Raw genomic sequence first — 7,524 nt, 5'->3', positions numbered from 1 at the left:
GAAGCTCACATCTTTTTTATGTGGTTTTGTAATCTACAAAATGTCTACATAAGAGTGAAAAAAAACCCATATTGATATTTACATCTATAACTATTCTGGAGTAGTCTCTGTGGCTTCTTATTTAGGCACGTCGGACTCAACCAGATTACTTCCGGCATTCAACTGGCCCTGCTGGACATCAACTGAGGATTGCTTTTGTTCGCTTGGAGCTTGGGGCTTCAAAACACTTTTCTCCCGGGATCGTAGAAGATTATCGAGTCCGCCAAAAGGAGCCTCAATGACAACGTAAAGCAGATACGAAATGAAAATAGTGATCCCAAAGTCAGACCAAAATTTCTGCATCTGAAAATCATCAATGAGGTTAGTTAAAAATAAGCAACCATCAACTACTAGAAACAAAACCTACTACAATTTGTCCGAGAAATAAGTATTAGTACGAACGCTTCTACTGTTGACTTCCTGTACGAAAAGGTGTCAGATGTACACGGAATAGGAGAGTCTCGAGAGAGGCTGCCACAATGGCGAGGATAGGAAACTGTTGGCCAGACCGCCATGGCCCTGCATGCAGGCAAAGACGATCCAACACAGGGCTAAGGGCCAGCCCACTCTGGTAAGCGTGTAGTACAGAAACTCCTTGAGGGTGGACAGGGGTGGAGCACTCCATTGGGTCGCAGGGTACAGGGCAAACATCGAGGTGAAGATCATGGCCAGACTAAGAACCCATCCAGACCATACCAAAATCCGGCTTATTTGGAACTTCTTCCTACAATTCAGGTGAAGAAAATATCCAAAAAGAATCAGCCAAGGTGCCGAATGAGTATGTGTGGCAGAATACAGTTTCCTTCCGGCATCTCCTTCGGTTCCATTCCTGCAATTAAATGGGGTTGAAGAACTCCAACGACAAACAGAAGCATCGTGGACCTACTTGAAGAGCAATGAGTATTTGTTGACTATCATCGTGGCAAAGAGGCAGGACGATAGTAGGAGAACAAGAACCGCGATGCCAGCTGCTGCCTTTTTGCCCCACTTATACAGTGCAATCAGCAGAAGCGGAGAGATTATATAAAGCTGCATATCCACTGCCCAGTACCATGTGTGATCCAGGCACTGAAAACGATTATCGTACAAATGGTAATAAGAGTAGATCTATGACTTACAATATTGCTTGTAGCATAATTCTGCACGAAGAGCAGCGTCCAGAACCAGCCCTTTTCATAGGCGGCTGTACCATGGAATCCACCTTTAAAATAAGGTCCCCCAGAAACAATGGGCGTCAGCTTTATGTAAACTAGGATTGCTATTGCAAGTATCGGCACGATCCGTATAATACGATGAAGATACATAAGCGGCACATTCAGTTTTCCTTTGGATCTGTAAGAAAATTGGCAATAATTCTCGATGGATACAAAATATCTCAAACACTTACTTATCCATTGAGCGAAGAGCAACCGTAGCCACTAGTAGGCCAGCAATAAAGAAAAAGGAATCAACCGAAAAAAATCCGTGGAGAATAAAGCTGGAAAAGGATTCCGCGACCCACTAGCAAACAAAAAAACAGAGCTGAATGGTTTTTGCACATACAAGCATGAGGCCACTAAAACCGAAATCATATTGAAGGTATTTATATTTGGAGAAACAAAACAACACAGAATAGGGACATGCAGCGGATTCCATCAAGACAACTGATCACGTTCGGATTCGATTTGCTGTCGACAATGCGGAAGATGGCACGGGAACTTGACCGTGCCGAGCACATCTTCACAGTCACAGAGATACTACCTGGTAGGCAAAATACGAGTTAAATCATTCTGTAAATCATTCCGTTCTCTCCGGTCCTCACTCTGATCCTGGCACAGAAAGTAGTCGTAGAGCGTGCATAGACCCACGATAGTACCCATCAAGCCAAGAAGTACACTGCAATCCATAGTATGAGTCACAGAAATTGATTATGATAAGGTCTAACTTACACTGTGAAAATGGTCATTCCATCCCAAGGTTTCGATTCACTTGTCTGATAGCTGGCCTCGCTAAATTTTATATTTGTGCTGCTTGAGTTCAACAAATTCTGCATTAACTGCTCCAGAAACGTATCCATATGTGCCGCAGAGCAGGAAGCCGGAAAGCAAGATGCGATCTTGATCGAAATGGATACGGCGGGTACAATTAGAAAACAGTACTTTCCATGTATGCTGTGACTACTGGTGATCTCCTCGCTGATCTTGACTCATCGAAGTTACCCAGATGGTAGACATTGCCGGACAGCACTCCTGAGGGAATGGAGCCCCAAGCATCGATCACTGCTCACAAAATTCGTCAACTTCAGTTCTCATTGACTTGAATATAATTTTCATTATTTACTTACTCTTAAGGGCCCATAATTTTCCAGTAGTGAGCGCCTGCATGAACTGAGCCATGTCCGCGAAACACAACAGATCCTCCTGACTGGGTATTCGGGGGTGGAAAAGATCCAAGTCCGGGAGCAATTCATACGGAAGTTTTCGGCAAACTTCCCAGCGGGCGGAGACTTTTTAAACGCTGGTAATCTTGCAGGACATCTCCGTCTTTCAGTTGTGCGGCACTGACAAGTACCAGTCCGCAGACAAGTAGACTGCTTAAAACGTTCACCATGCTAATACTTTTTCGATTGAAGGCATTGCACCTTTTGACTGTGATTTTATAGGAATGTTTTGAGGGAAATCTGGAGATAACATTATCAGTGTGTCAGCTCTCGAGTCGAGTATATCAGCCAAAATGCTTAATTCAGTCAAACATCACCGATAAGGAGCAATCCGTCTAAATTCTATGTAGTCACAAGATCATTTATCTATAATCTTTTCCCAGGTAATCAAACGATTATTGACTTTTGATGGATTAAATTTGGTTTTAATATGAGTGAGTAAGAAAAAAACGGAGAAAACTAAAGTTTAGCTAAACATGGATGTAGACAATTTTTTCTATAATTCTGATCATTGCTTAATGATAGCCAATGTGCAATTATTACCATTAGTGGTGGCAGATCCTTTCTTTGTTTCAATGTTTTTTCCAATTCTCATGACAAGTAGCAGCAAAATGGCGAGAGTTCGTGAAGAGATTCCGCCTCCCCGCAACAACCAAATTTAAAACGAGGGGGAACGTTGTGAGTTGCTGCGGACACCGCAACTCTACATTTATACCCGATACTTAGTCAGTATGGCTCTCCTCCGGCAGAGGCCGCTAATATTAAACGACACGACAAAGAGTGCGTGCGAGAGAGACAGAAAATCAGTCAGAGCGTGACGTCGGGCGCTGCGTAGCCACTGCAAATTGATTTCTTGCTTTTGGCTACAAAAATGATCCGATCTGATCCAGATTCAGCGATCTGATAGATATGGTCACTATCTATGATTCTGCGTTTTTAGTTTTCTCGAATGTGCAATATTGTGAATATAACAGATTTTCGTCCTTTGTGGGTGCGGAAGGGGGTGGGGAGAAATTCTGAAATATAGGTTTTATAGTGAGATCTAACAGAAGTGCGGATACCAAATTTTGTTACTCTAGCGATAATAGTCTCTGAGATTTGTGGATTTTCGTCCTTTGCGGGGGCGGAAGGGGGTGTGCCGAAATTTGGACACGAAACAGTCAAGGTCCGATATCACAGGAGTATGGATACCAAATTTGGTTGCTCTGGCTCTTATAGGTTCTGAGATCCTTGAACTCATATTTTGCAACTGGCAAAACCGACCATGAAACCTGTGTTTTTGAGAGAGACAGAGCGAGGAAAAATAAAATTGTATTCTTGATTCTGGCTATAATAATTATACGATCTGGATGAGATTTTACATTCTAGAACATATAAACATCCTCTACGATTCTGCCTTTTTTGGTTTTATCGTATCTTTAAAAACGTGGATGCCACAGATTTTCGTTCTTTGTGGGGCGGAAGTGGGCGGCGCGAAGTTTTGAAATATTTTTGCGGCGTTGTGGGGTGGGGTGGGGAGACCTGAAAAGAAGGGAGAATCTGTTAGGAACACAACATCGAAGTGGGCCCTGAACTATCACTTGGAGCCGTTCAGAACTGGCTCTGGGAATCATTCAGTACAAATATCGAAAGTACAGGGAACATAAAGTAAATAAAAATTCAAATACAAAACAAAGCCCATGAACGAATATTTCCTCACAGGTGCTGGAATAAGATGAATCCAACTATTAATAATCCACGTTCCCCATTCACCCTTTCGCGGGGTATTTTCGGATCCATGGGATCCTTCGACTTTACCGACCAGCATCAGCAGCAGCAGCCGGAGCTGCAGGTCCCCCCCGAAGGTTCCGGCGACAAGAATGGACTCAATGCGATGCCCTTCCTAGGCCAAATCCACACTAGTCTTCTGCTTTCGCGCCCAATGGGTCCAATAGGTCGCGCACACCCCCCCACCTTCCCTCCGATGGGTGATTCAGATGGGTGAGCGGCAGCAGCTCAGACTCCCCTTCCCCCTAGGACATAACTTACCCCCGGCTCCCCTGCAGATTCAATGCTGTGCCACAGATGGCATCGATGGGACCACCGCCCGTGTTGAGCTCCCTCTGGACAGCCGGCGCTTCTCCGGACAGCCGCGGAGACTACTACGACGGCCCGCACAAAGAGTACTCCGACGGCCGCTACGACGGCGACTACGAGGGCGACTACTCGATGCCCACCGAGGAGGACCAAGAGGAGGAGTCGTGCTCCTGTCAGGGCCAGAGCGAGTTCAGCTCGATAGAGCGCACCGAGTCGGACTCGGAGTGGGAGGAGCTCTCCGACGGCCCTTCCCCCAGGGTCTCTCCGCTGGAGTCCCTCGGCGCAGTCGTGCTCTCCACAATGCAGCCGGAGCACAGTCAGCGCATGGTGGCCTTGTACCACCTCCTCTTGGAGACCGCTGTGGTCAAGGTCGTGCTGCTGGTGATGCAGATGCTGTGCTGCGCGGTGTTCTGGCTGGTCGAGAAGACTGTGGTCGTCAACGAAACCGTCGGCTCGATGCGCCTCCGATTGTGGAACAGCAAGTTCAAGCTGCGCACCATCCAGCGCCAGTTGCTGTGGCGCATGGCCAATGCCCGGGGCGACGAGACGCTCGTCTTCTTTGCCGTGCTCATGACCACTCCCTGGCTGTTCTCCCTCAGCCTCCTGGGATTCATCCTGTCTTTGGCGGCGCTCCTGAAGAAGACCGTCGAGGAGCTGGTGTTCCAGATACGCCTGCACCTCGTGATCTAGGGGGAAGCCATCGAGCAGAAAGCAGCAAGCAGTATCCAATCACACACTGACAGAAGACAAACGTCCACACGCCCGACACTCCACTCCTCCCCTCAGAGATGTTTGCACTTCCATTTGGGCATCTATTTTCGTTGATGCCAGAATCGTAATGCACGGAATCGTCTCTCCGTTTTTGGACGCAATGAAAATATATGCCGAAATATTCGAAATTCAAAGTCAAATTCAAACAAGAGTTTCCAGTCGATCAGATATATCGTTTATGCATATTACGATCCGTTCCGTTTGGACGGGAGTCCAATTGCTCATCGTTCATCCCCGTTATTGCATTTATTATTATTTTTATTTCGCTGCATATTTGTTCTGCAATTTATTCAATAATAATCGGAGGAGGAGAGCATGCAGCAGCAGCAAAACATTTCCGCTGCAGCAGCGATTGTGGCAGCCGTGGGGCCTTTGTTGCCACCAATTGCAGGCCCCCGCATACGCACTTCGGAGGCACGGAATCCACCAGAAGCGGCAACAAATGAATCATTAAATATTCACTGTACTCTTATTGATTCAGTGATCAAAACAACACAACAAAAGCGTCATCATCCACGATCCACGACCCATTATACCTGATCCAGAATCCGTAGAAGCATCCATTTTCAGGGCTCTTTTGGGCGCTGGTTGGGGTACGCCTCCGATTTCAATCCCTTGCCACACGGGCAACCCGAGCAAGCCCCGATATGTAAACAGGGTCAAGACTACCTGTGCGAAGGGGGCCAAGGGAGGCGTCGGCATAAGACTCGGCCCGGAAGTGGACATACTCGTGTGCAGCCCTTTCGCCCGGCTATTGATATTCCCATTTGTGATTACAGTCTGTAGCGCCACAGCAGCTCTTATAGTCTTTGAGCACTAGGCGCTGAAGAGGACGGACAGACGGACGGACGGATGGACGGACGGACAGACGGACAGACAGACAGGGCTCAATCGACTCGGCTATTGATGCTGATCAAGAATATATATACTTTATGGCGTCGGAAACGATTCCTTCTGGACGTTACACACATCCACTTTTACCAAAAATCTAATATACCCCAATACTCATTTTGCAAACAGATGCAAAAAAAAACAAAACGGAGAAAATCCCTACTGCAGTCATCGACTGCGATACAACCTCTGGCGCTTACGTATAATTTCGTATAAAATATGTTCTATGTAAATAATCAACCAATTTATTTTCGGTTTTAGTTGCCGATCGTGTTCTGACATGATAATTATAGTACGAGAACAAAGAATACAATAAGTATAGACAATGGAAGAGATTACTTGGAAGAGTATAATTTTTATAACCGCTACTCAAAATGAGTATTGGGGTATATTAGATTTGTGGTAAAAGTGGATGTGTGTAACGTCCAGAAGGAATCGTTTCCGACCCCATAAAGTATATATATTCTTGATCAGCATCAATATCCGAATCTATTGAGCCCTGTCTGTCTGTCCGTCCTATATACAGCTAGTTATAGCAACGATATTTTGGATCCAGACTTCTGTGATATGTCACTGCTACAAAAATATTTCAAAACTTTGCCCCGCCCACTTCTGCCCTCCCAAAGGGCAAAAATCTGTGGTATCCACAAATCTCAGAGACAATTAAGTCTAGAGTAACCAAATTTTTCTCACTATAAAACCTATATTTCAGAATTTCGCCCCACCTCCTTCCGCCCCCACAAAGGACGAAAATCTGTTGCATTCACAATATTGCACATTCGAGAAAACTAAAAACGCAGAATCATGGATAGTGACCATATCTATCAGATCGCTGAATCTGGATCAGATCGGATCATTTTTGTAGCCAAAAGCAAGAAATCAATTTGCAGTGGCTACGCAGCGCCCGACGTCACGCTCTGACTGATTTTCTGTCTCTCTCGCACGCACTCTTTGTCGTGTCGTTTAGTATTAGCGGCCTCTGCCGGAGGAGAGCCATACTGACTAAGTATCGGGAATAAATGTAGAGTTGCGGTGTCCGCAGCAACTCACAACGTTCCCCCTCGTTTATTAGTTGAATTTGTGAGTAAAGCGCTTGTCGAATAGTTATTTGTTAGATCTAATATCTCAAGTGGCTTCAAAGTCTTAACTTAATAGCAAACTTAAACATGTCTGGTCGGCGAAAAGTCATTGAATACAAGAAAACCATACTGGATCTAAATATGGGAAAGACAAAACACGACTATTAGCATCTTACATTTAACTATTCTGAAACAGTCGTTGTGGCTTCTTCCTTAGGCTTTTCAGGTTCATCCAGATTCCTTCCGACA

General features: G+C 45.5%; 1 pseudogene; it reads right to left on the bottom strand.

Moving 5' to 3' along the window:
- LOC113566961 lies at window positions 1–2,628 on the bottom strand (annotated as a pseudogene).
- Between the last annotated feature and the right edge of the window lie 4,896 nt (window positions 2,629–7,524).

This window comes from Drosophila persimilis, unplaced genomic scaffold (assembly GCF_003286085.1).
Source record: "Drosophila persimilis strain 14011-0111.01,24,50 unplaced genomic scaffold, DperRS2 tig00001410-arrow-arrow-pilon, whole genome shotgun sequence".
NCBI classification, from domain to species: Eukaryota; Metazoa; Arthropoda; class Insecta; order Diptera; family Drosophilidae; genus Drosophila; species Drosophila persimilis.
This window is presented reverse-complemented; position numbering and strand designations above follow the sequence as displayed.